The following is a 10,000-nucleotide window of genomic DNA, read 5'->3' as shown; positions in this document are numbered from 1 at the left end:
AGACGCGGGCAGCGGGAAGGCGGCGGTGGCGGCGGCGGCGCGGAGGGGGATCGGACCCCCCCGCGGTCGCCGCCGCTCCCTGTCTCCTCCAGCCCACCGCCCACCCAGCGGGCAACCCTCACGCGCACGACGGCCACACGCCGCCCACCCGCCCGGCGCACACAGGGCCCGGGCCCGGGTCCGAGGGCGCGTCGCCAGGGGACACCGCGGGCCGGGGAGGCCCGGTGGCGACGCCCAACGCGGCGAGGCCGGTTCGCGGTCCCAGACCGGGGACGGCGTGTGCGCGGGCCGGCCGGGCGGGGCGGGGTCGATCGACGTCGGCGAGGGAGGCGCTGCGGGGGCGGCCCCCGGCACGCCCATCCCCCCGGCCCAGGGGCACATCGCCGGGAAAGCTCCCGGGTGAGGAGGTGGGCCCGCACACCCGCGCACCGCTGGCGGCACGGGACGGGTGCGGGCGGGAGGCGGCACACAACGGCGCGGGGGCCGTCCGCCGGACGGACCCCCGGCCCCACCGCACCAGGCGCGCGACGGGAGGCCCGCACACTCACACGCACACACGGACGCGCGCGACCCCGGCGCCAGACGGCTGGCCCGGCGAAGGCCCTCCCCCGACTCGCAGGGGGGAGGCGCGGGCCGCGGCAGGCGAAGGGCGGCGCGCGGCCCCACCGCGGGGCCGGCGGACCTCTCCCTCCACACCGGGCGGGAAGGAGAGGGGGCTCTGCCTGCGAGCCACGGTCGGTGGCTTGCGCGCAAGGCGAGGGGCAGCGGCTGGGGGATCCGGCACCCCCAAGGCACCCTCGGAGATGACTAGAGAAGACTTTCTTCACCGAAGACGGGCCGTCCCCACCCATCGCCCCCCACGTTGGGCCCCCGCCAGGCGCCCGAGGGCGCCCCGGGGATGGGCGGGGGGGGCCTGCGGTATTGGTAAGCACCAGCGGGGGGGTTAAGGCACAGTGGGCCTCTGCGGCCGGGAACGGAGCCTGCCGCCTCGTGCTCACGGCGGCTCTACCTCACCCGGGGACGGCGCGTGCTCCCGGCTCCGTGCTGCGTCCACCCTCCACTCGGGCGAGGAGGGAACGGGTGGGGCACCGCAGCGGCGACCGAGGGCCTCGGAAAGTCACGCCTTTTGAGTCGTCCGTTTTTTTTTTTTTCCGTTTCTCTTTTAAAGCTTCTCCGCCTCATCCCGCCTCACCGGAGCCAGGCTCCGGCGAGCGCGCGGGGCCTCGCGGGTACGCGCCGCGCACACCCGAGGCTTGCCTGGGCACCTAAAAGCCCAACACACCCCCCGGTCTCCCTCTGTAGAGGGGTCCGCGCTCTAGGGCGGCCCGCGGGGGGGAGGAGGTACGACAGAGCCTAACAACGGACCGCCGGGGCCCAGCCGCGGCTACGCAGCCTGGGCCCCCACCTCGCAAGGGCGACTTCCCTCGGCACCGGCGGAAGCAACACGCGGGCCCTCCTCCTTCCGCTCTCGCTTGCCTCACGCGGGTCTCGGCAAGCACCGGGGCGGGCACGCACGCGCGCACCCCTCTCTCACCCCCGCCTTCTCGGGATCAGGCACGGCACCCTCCCGCGAGGCGTGCGTGCTCTAAAGGTCTTACCCCGCTCGACCCCCCTTTTTTTTTTTTTTTTCCTCCACATCCTTTCTCTCCCTCTCGGCCGCACTCCTGTTTTTTATTTCTCTCGGCTCGAGGGGCGCACGCCCACACGCGTGAGCGGTGACCGGAAGGGTGGGCTGGGAACGGGGAAACGGCACCGCCACCCGGCCTCAGGCACCTGAGGGACGGCCTGGAGCGTTCCAGGGGCACCGCCAAAGGGCCACTCGAGGCGCACCGGCACCACCTGGGTGGGGCGCGCGGGTGCGCCTGACCAGAGAGCCCCCCCGCCGCGGGGGGCGGGGGAGGGCCCGACGCGAGGCAGAACACCAGGGCCACGAGCAGAGGCTGTCCTGCTCGGTCTCAGGACCCCGCCACCGCCGACGCTGGCCGCGAGACCGCGAACGAGGGCAGATGAGCAAGGTCGGGCCGGATTCCGTGCCCCTGCCCCTCTGCGCACCACCGGCGGGCGGGGAGGAGGAGCGAGGGGCCCGCGCGCTGAGCGAGAAGAGCGGTCCCATTCGCCACGAATGTCCGTCCCTCGTCTTGGCGCGGCTCGGACCCGGCCCGGGAGAGCACGACAACACCACATCGATCGGGTCAGCCCAGGCACAAGCGAGGAGGAGAAGACCCCCCCGCCAGGGCTGCCAGGAGGCGGGCGAGGACAGCCCCGGAGAGGACCCGCTTTCTGCCTCGCCCGCCCCGGCTGCGGAAAGGTGGCCGCGAGGACCCCTGCACACGGAGAACGCCTGAAACGCGAGGCACGTGGGCCTGGGGGAGGGGGGTAGCGGGGCACACTCTGGCGAGCACCGCGGCCACCGCGGGTGCCTGCGACAAGGGGCACGCGGGTCAGAGGGCCCGCGGCGCCCGTGCCACGCCGCCCTCGGGCACTGGAGACCGGGGGGAGGCACCGCGGCTGGACATCTGGACGCGCGAGAGCCGGCGCACGGGCCCCAGGCGGGCGGCTCAAGCGGGGAGGAGCGGGGGAGGGCGTGGGCCGTCGGTGGACCGGCGTCTACGGACCCGTCCAGGTTTCCCATCTGCTCAGCGGGAGTCACCCAGCGAGGAGAGCGTGTCAGCACCAATCTGGTGGCCCAAATCGCCCGTTTTGGGCGAGAGAAAAGCCACGCCCCGCGGCGGGAGGGGCCCGCTCCCCACGGCGAGCCCCCGGAACTGCGGCCCGGCCATCGGTCCGTAGCGCGACCCCATGGCCCCCAGCGCCCCGCCCCCCCCCCCGGAGCTCCCGGGATCCTCTGGTCGACCCGCGGGACGGGGTGACGGAGCTGGCCGGGGCCGCGCGGGCGCCCAGAGCCAGCCGCCTGCGCTGCGGCCAACGCGGGCCGGTCGGGGAACCCTCGGAGGGGGGACTTGGAAAAAATTCTCGGGCGGCGGGGCCCCTCCGAAGGTCCGGGCCCCGCGCGGGTCCGTGGCCGGGCCGGGGCGGGCCGGGGGCGGCAACCTCGGCCCGGGGACCCCCGGAGCGGGACTTTGAAAAAATTCTCCGACGGTCCGGACCCCACGCGGGACCGCGCCCGGGCCCGGGGCGCCCTCCGCGGGCCACCCCGGACCTACGCCGGAGGCCCCGGTGACGACCGGGCCGCGCGAAGGAAGGCGCGCGAACGGCCGGGGCGTGCCTTGTCCCGTTCTTCTGCCTGCGCCGTCTCGGTGCGGCCCGGTTCGGTCCAGCGCCGTCTAAAACACGGCACCCGGGAGCGCGGCGGCGGCGGCGGCGGCGGCGGCGGCGGCGGCGACGGCCACCGCCTCGGCCACATGAAGCTGCGGGCCCAATTCCGGAACGTGGCTCTGGCGCCGGCGCCCCACCGTGGCCGGGACGATCCCGCCGACGCCGCCGGCGTCCCGAGACGTCGCCTCGGCCAGCGCGGCCACAGCGCCTCCCATGTCGCCGGCGCCGGAGCTCCGGAGGAAAACGATGTCAAAGCGGCCGCCAGGTGGCGGCCGACAACCGGCGCGGGCGACAGCGGGACGGATCCGGATCGGCGGCCGGCGAGGGCGCGTCGCCGGGCGGCCGGACACCCGGTCCCGTCCCGGCTCCCCCCCCGCCCCCCTCCCCCGCCTCCCAGCGCCGCCGCCGAACACGTTTCTCGGCGCGGGGCGGCCGGAAGGCGTTGGGGCCGGCCACGGCGCGGGGTCGGTTGGGCCAAGGGGATCCACCCGGCCGGGCCCTTTCCCGCCTCGGCCAGGACGATCCTGCCGACGCCGCCGCCGGCGTCCGGGAACGTCGCCTCGGCCAGCGCGGCCACATCGCCTCCCGCGCGTGTCGCCGGCGCCGGAGCTCCGGGGGAAGACGATATCAAAGCGGCCGCCAGGTGGCGGCCGACAACCGGCGCGGAGTGCAGCGGGACGGATCCGGATCGGCGGCCGGCGAGGGCGCGTCGCCGGGCGGCCGGACGCCCGGCCCCGTCCCGGCTCCCCCCCCGCCCCCCTCCCCCGCCTCCCAGCGCCGCCGCCGAACACGTTTCTCGGCGCGGGGCGGCCGGAAGACGGTGGGGCCGGCCACAGCGCGGGGTCGGTTGGGCCAAGGGGATCCGCCCGGCCGGGCCCTCCTCAGGTTCCGGAGGTGTGAGCAGGCTGTGTGGCTGGCTGCTTCTCCCTGACGGAACAGCAGTGGAACGACGGTACCAGCCCACTGCAGCAGCCGCTCTGGGAATGGTGCCTGAGGGCTCCCCGCGGGGCAGGGCCGGTAAACCCTCTCTGCCCCTGAAAGGTCTCTTCCTGCCGCTGCCCCTCAGTGCGTCGTCTAAGCCCGCCTTCGACGGTCAGGACTCCCCGCTCGTCGCAGACATACTCGTTCGCTTGTGTTTCCGGGTCTTTGTCGTCAAGAGAGCTAGGCGGAAGCGTCAGCCTATTCCACCACCTTGGCCCCATCTCCCAAAGTTCCGATCCAAGGGGGTCCGGCCCAGCCGGGCCATTTCGCCCCTCAGCCAGGAAGATCCCGTCTACCCCGCTGGAGCCCTGGAGCACCATGCCGGCCAGCCGGCGTGTCCCACTCGGGGGGGGCCCTGGGAGGGAGGGAGGGAGGGAGGGAGGGAGGGAGGGAGGGAGGGAGGGAGGGAGGGAGGGAGGACCCCGGGAGGACCCCGGGAGGACGCCGGGAGCCAGGCCGGGCTCGAGGAGACGGAGCGAAGGCCCCGGGCCGCCGTGGCCAGCGCGCGCCCGCCGGGACCGCTTCCCATCCCGTCGGCGCCGCAGAGCTCCGGAGGGGGACGGTATCGAAGCGGCCGCCGGGTGACGGCCGACGACCGGAGCGAAGGGCGGCGGGGGGGTGGAACCGGGTCCACCTGGGCCCCGGCCGGGGCTCGAGGGTGGCAGAGGGGACAGACTCCCCCGGGCCGCCGGGGAAACCTCTCGGGAGCGTCATGGGGCGCGCGCGCGCGCTCGCCCCCGAAAGGGCCGAACGGGGGGGGGGCGCCCGAGGGGATGAGCGTCCACCGGGGGCGGGAGGGAGAAGAGAGCACGTCCCAAGCGTCGGACGGGCAGGTGTTCTCCGATCCGTATCCTTTGGACGGACGCGACAAACGGGACGGGATGAGACCGCCAGTCCCCGAAGTTTTCCTCCTCGTTCTTTGAGTGCCCGCGTGGCGCAGCAGGCAGACCGGGAGACGTTTTCCGCCGTCGTCCCTGTCGCCGAGCCAACGGTACGCGTGAGGCGGGTTGAACGGGCAAATTGCGTCGGGAGGGAGGGAGGGAGGGAGGGAGGGAGGGAGGGAGCCGTGCGTTTGCCGGCATCCGCGTCGCAAAAGAAAACCACGGCCGCCACCGAGAGCGTTCTTCCTCATCGCTTTCCATCCTCCCGCGACGCGGGCGGGCAAACGGGGGGCGGGGGGGAGGCCGGGAACGCCTTCCCAGAGCCGGTACGGACCGGCTCTGGGCCCCCCGGTCCGACTGGGGAGACATCTCACCGAGGGAGGCCCTCGAGGCTCTCGGGAGCGAGGCCGGACTTAGTGAGGTCCAGCGGAGGCGCGGCGGGCCAGCCGCGAACGCCCGCCCAGAGGCCCTCGGGCGGCTCGGCCCGAGCGAGTGCTCTCCGGGCTCGCGGGCGGACTCGGGAAGGTGGCGTCTCCGGGGCGGGGGGGGGGAGGGAGAGGGGTGAGTCGGCGTCTCGAGCATCGAGAGATCTCCGGCGGCTCCCGAATGCGGGCGGGCGGGCGGGCGGGCGGGCGGGCGTGTGTGCGTGAGTCGTGGGGGTGGGGGGTGGAGTGCCCGAGGGGGGTTGGGGGGTGGGAGGCCGAGAGCGGGGCGGTGGGGGGGTCGGAGGGTGGGGGCGGTGGGGGACCACGCGCCTCGGGCCCGGGGGGTGGGGTGCTGAGGTGGGCGGGGAGTTGGCAAACGTTCCGGGTGGCCTGGTGCGTGTGCGCGCGTGCCTGCGCGCGTGCGTGCGTCCGTTCGCGCGCGCGTCCCGGTGTGCGTGCCTGCGCGCGCGCGCGTCTGTGCGGGGGCGCGTCTTTGCGGGGGCGTGTGCGCGCGTGTCCGGGCGTGTGTGCCTGCGTGTGCGCGCGTGACTGCGTGCGTGCGCGTGCGCGTCTGCGGGCGTGCCCGTGTGCGTGCCCGCCTGCGTCTGTGGGGGCGCCTGCGCACGTGAGCGCGGGTCTGTGCGTGCGTCTGTGTGTGCGTCTGTGCGTGTCTGTATGGGTTTGAGTGCGCGTCTGCGCGTGAGCGCGTGTCTGAGCGTGTGCGCCTGTGCCTGCGCCCGCGCGCGCCTGTGCCTGCGGGAGCGGGCGCGCGCTCAGGCGGACGGGCAGCCCCCCGTCGTCGCCCTCGGTCCGCCGAACGGGCGCCCCCTTGGCCGGATGGAGAGGCTTTTCTCCGCGCCCACGAGGGGAATCGCAACGGGAACCGTAAGGCCGCACGCCGGCGGCGCTAGCGCCGCCTGCCGACGAGGGCCGCCGCCGCCGATCCCCCCCCCGGCCCGACCCCCAGCCCCCCAACTCGGCCCGCGGTGAGGGCCGGGGCCGTATTCGGCTGGAGGGGGGGGACGGTAAGGCCGAGGGCAGCGTCGCCGTTCCCGCGTTGCACGCGTCGCCGTGCCGCGAGCGTCTCCCGGGAAGCCAGAGGAGCGAGGTGTGTGAAGCCCGTGCCGCGCGCGCGCGGACCCGACCGGGGTGTTCCGGGACGACCGACCGACCGACCGGCCGACCGGCCGACCGTCGTCGTGGAAAGCTCACGGCGGACTGGACATCTGACGGGCCCCTCCCTGTCCGAGCCGACCTCCCGAGGTACGTAGGGTAGGAGGGGAAGGGTACGGTAGGCTGGTTCGGCTGGAAGCCATCCCACCCCCGGGAGGCGTCGATCGACGGGGAGGCGGGACCCGGGAAGGCACCGTTTTCCAATCGGACGATGGCTGAACCTTGGGCGACGGGTACGCGGACTCCTCCGTCTTCGCCCGAGTTCGCGACTCTCTGCGGGGGGAGCTTTCCGGGAAGCGGGTGACGGGCGCGGCGTGCCGTCGTCCCGTGAAGGCGCGCTACTACCAAGAGGCTCCGAACGCGGGCCGTCCTCGGGGGGCGGTTTATTTTTTTCTCAGTCGGGGGGGACCCCCGCCACAGGGAGAGAAACACCCGAGTTGGAACGGTGCTCGGGTGGGGAGTAGGGCGTGGCGGTGAAGACTGACGTTCGTCATCGTCGTCGTTTCCGTTTAGATAGAGAACTGACTGCGGGCGCCGCTGCCGTCGCGTGCCGTCGAGCGGCTCGGGACTCGGAGCGGCCCTAGGGGAGAGAGTCGAGCCGCCCCACGGGCTTCCCAAGGAGGAGCCGGCGGATCCGAACCGCCGACGATCTCGGTCGGCAGCCGAGCTCCGAGCCGCCGCCGCCGCCGCGCCGCCGGGGCTCCGTCTTTGCACTCGGTCTCCGGTACGCGGCGAGTTGGTTTCGCCCGAGGGGCGGAACGGCTCTCGAAGAGGAAAACCCGGTTCAGAAAGGAAGGAGACAGGCAGAGGGAGGGGGAGGGGGAGGGGGTGGGCGGGAGGGGTGGGGGAGGGGAAGGGGGATGGGGGCAGGGGAGGCGAGGGGGAGGGGAGGGGGAGGGGTGGGGGAGGGGAGGCGGTGGGGGGAGGGACGGGGAGGGGGAGGGGGAGGGGAGGGGAGACGAGGGGAGGGGAGGGGGAGGGGGACGGGGGAGGGGGGAGGGACGGGAGGGGGAGGGGGGAGGGACGGGAGGGGGAGGGGGAGGGGAGGGGAGGGGAGGGGGCGGGGAGGGGGAGGGGATTGGAGGGGAGGGGGAGACAGGCATACCTGGACGCCGAGCCAGCCCGGTGACGGCGTTAGGTAGAAGAAGGACGGTAGGCGCCCACGCGCTCACGCCCGTGGCTGCAGATACGGACACGCAGGCGCGTGCACGCGCCCGTGCGCGGGCGGGCGGTACGCACGTGCCTGCCCGTGCGTACCCGCGCGGGTACACGCGCGTAGGCGTGGGCGCGCCCACACGGGCGCGCCCGCGCCGGTACGCGCGCGCCCTCGGGCGCGTCCGTGCCCGTGCGTACGCCTAGGGGTGTGCACGCGCGGGCGCCCGCCTCTACGTACCTGCCCGAGGGCGCGCGCGCGCGCGCCCGCGCCTGCACGCGCCTGCACCTTCGCACGGGCACCTGCGCGCGGACCTGCCCGCGCCCCCGCCTCTGCGTGGGATCGGCGAGAGCCGAAAGCGGTACCGCCGCCGCCGCGTTTTCAAGATCCTTTGGCTCACGCGCCCCCCCACCCCCTTCCGGCCACCTTCGGGGGGAAAGCCCAACTTCACGGACGGGCGGAGCGGATAGCCCTTCAGCTGCGCCTCCCTGAAATAGAACGGGAGGAGTCACGAGAGCCTTAGGAAACGGAGCGAGGCGACGAGAGGGTGCGTCGAAAGGCGGGCGTCGAGAACTCCGGCCACAGGCGTTTTCCTTCTGTAGGGTGTAGAAAGCACCCCGCCGCACGCACCCGGCGTTAGGGAGCTGTCTCGAGGGCCGCGGTTTCTACTCCGCCGACTCCTTTCAGTTGAGACGGGGCGCCTCCGAGCGTGTGTGTGCGCGCGACCCGAAGGCGGTCGTCGAGGGACGACGGCACCCTCGGTCCGCCGAACCCCCGCGCCCTCGGACGGACGGGTGGAGAAGCTCTCCTCGACGTCACGGAGGCGGTCCCGACTGAAACCGGAGGGGCACGTGCCGGCGGCGCTAGGCCCGCCGCCGCCGAGGACCGCTGGCGCCACCCCCCCCACCGCCCACCACGCACCCCCAACCCCACCCCGCCTGCGCCCTTGCCGTGGGCCCCACGCTGGCGATATCCGGATCCAGTCCGACGTGGCCGCCGGCTGCCACCCGCCAGGCGGGGAAGAGGTTTGGAGGCGGCGGAGGCGGTGGGGGCGGCGGGGGGCGGCGGGGGTGTGGGCGGTGGGGGGCGGAGGAGGAGGAGGAGGAGGAGGAGGAGGACGGACGGACGGACGGACGGAAGGACGGGAACGCGCCCGCGCGCGCGTGCGCCCGCACCGCAGAGTGCCCTCCGGAGACACGGACGGGCCCACGGAGCACACGGAAACACGGAGATGGACGCGAGGGGGCGCGCGCAGGCGCGCGCAGCAGACACAACCCCGGGACGCCCGGGGAGACACAGAGGTAGGCGCGGGCAGGCAGAACACGCGGGAACGCGGACGCGCGGCACCCACGGACACGGTCCGCTCGCGCACGCGCACGGGGGCCCGGACGCACGGCGACTCGCACGGACGGCGCGGCCGAAACACGGGAAGGTACGCCTCAGGGGCACACGCCCGCGGACCCCCCCGACAGAAGCCCGCCCGCGGCCAACCCCCGCCGCCCCCCCCCGAAGCGGGACGCCCACCCGCGCGGACGGAGGGAGGGGCGCGACGGGGCGGACGGCCGCGCCGCAGCGCTTCGGAGGACACGGCGCCCCCGCCACACACGCGCGACGCGATAGACGCGTCGCGCGCGAGACGGGGGCACGGGCACGAGGTACGTACGCCCGGCCGCGCGCCCGCGCGGCATCCCGAAGAGGACGCGCCGCACTCGGACGGACGGGGCCCGCGCGCGCGCGCGCGCACCGGAGAGGCCACGCGCGCACCCGCGCGGACACGTACGCGCACGCAGCGGCGGCGGCGGCGGCGGCGCCCTCCGGCGACACGGACGCACGCCCGGGGCACGCGGAAACGCGGAGACGCACGCGCACAGCAGACGCACGCACGGGACGCTCGGGAGACGCGGAGGTAGACGCAGGCAGGCGGAACACGCGGGAACGCGCGTCGCCCCCGCGCACACGATACACGGAGCGGGCGGGCACGCTCCACTAGGCGCGCGCGGCCTGCACTTGACGCTCGGGGACGCGGGCGCGGACGCGGCCCCGTACACGCGGCACCCACGGGCAGGCGGCACGCGGGCTCGGACGCACGCCCGGCGACGCGCGAGGACGGA

This window comes from Loxodonta africana, chromosome 18 (assembly GCF_030014295.1).
Source record: "Loxodonta africana isolate mLoxAfr1 chromosome 18, mLoxAfr1.hap2, whole genome shotgun sequence".
In the NCBI taxonomy this organism is placed as follows: Eukaryota; Metazoa; Chordata; class Mammalia; order Proboscidea; family Elephantidae; genus Loxodonta; species Loxodonta africana.
This window is presented reverse-complemented; position numbering follows the sequence as displayed.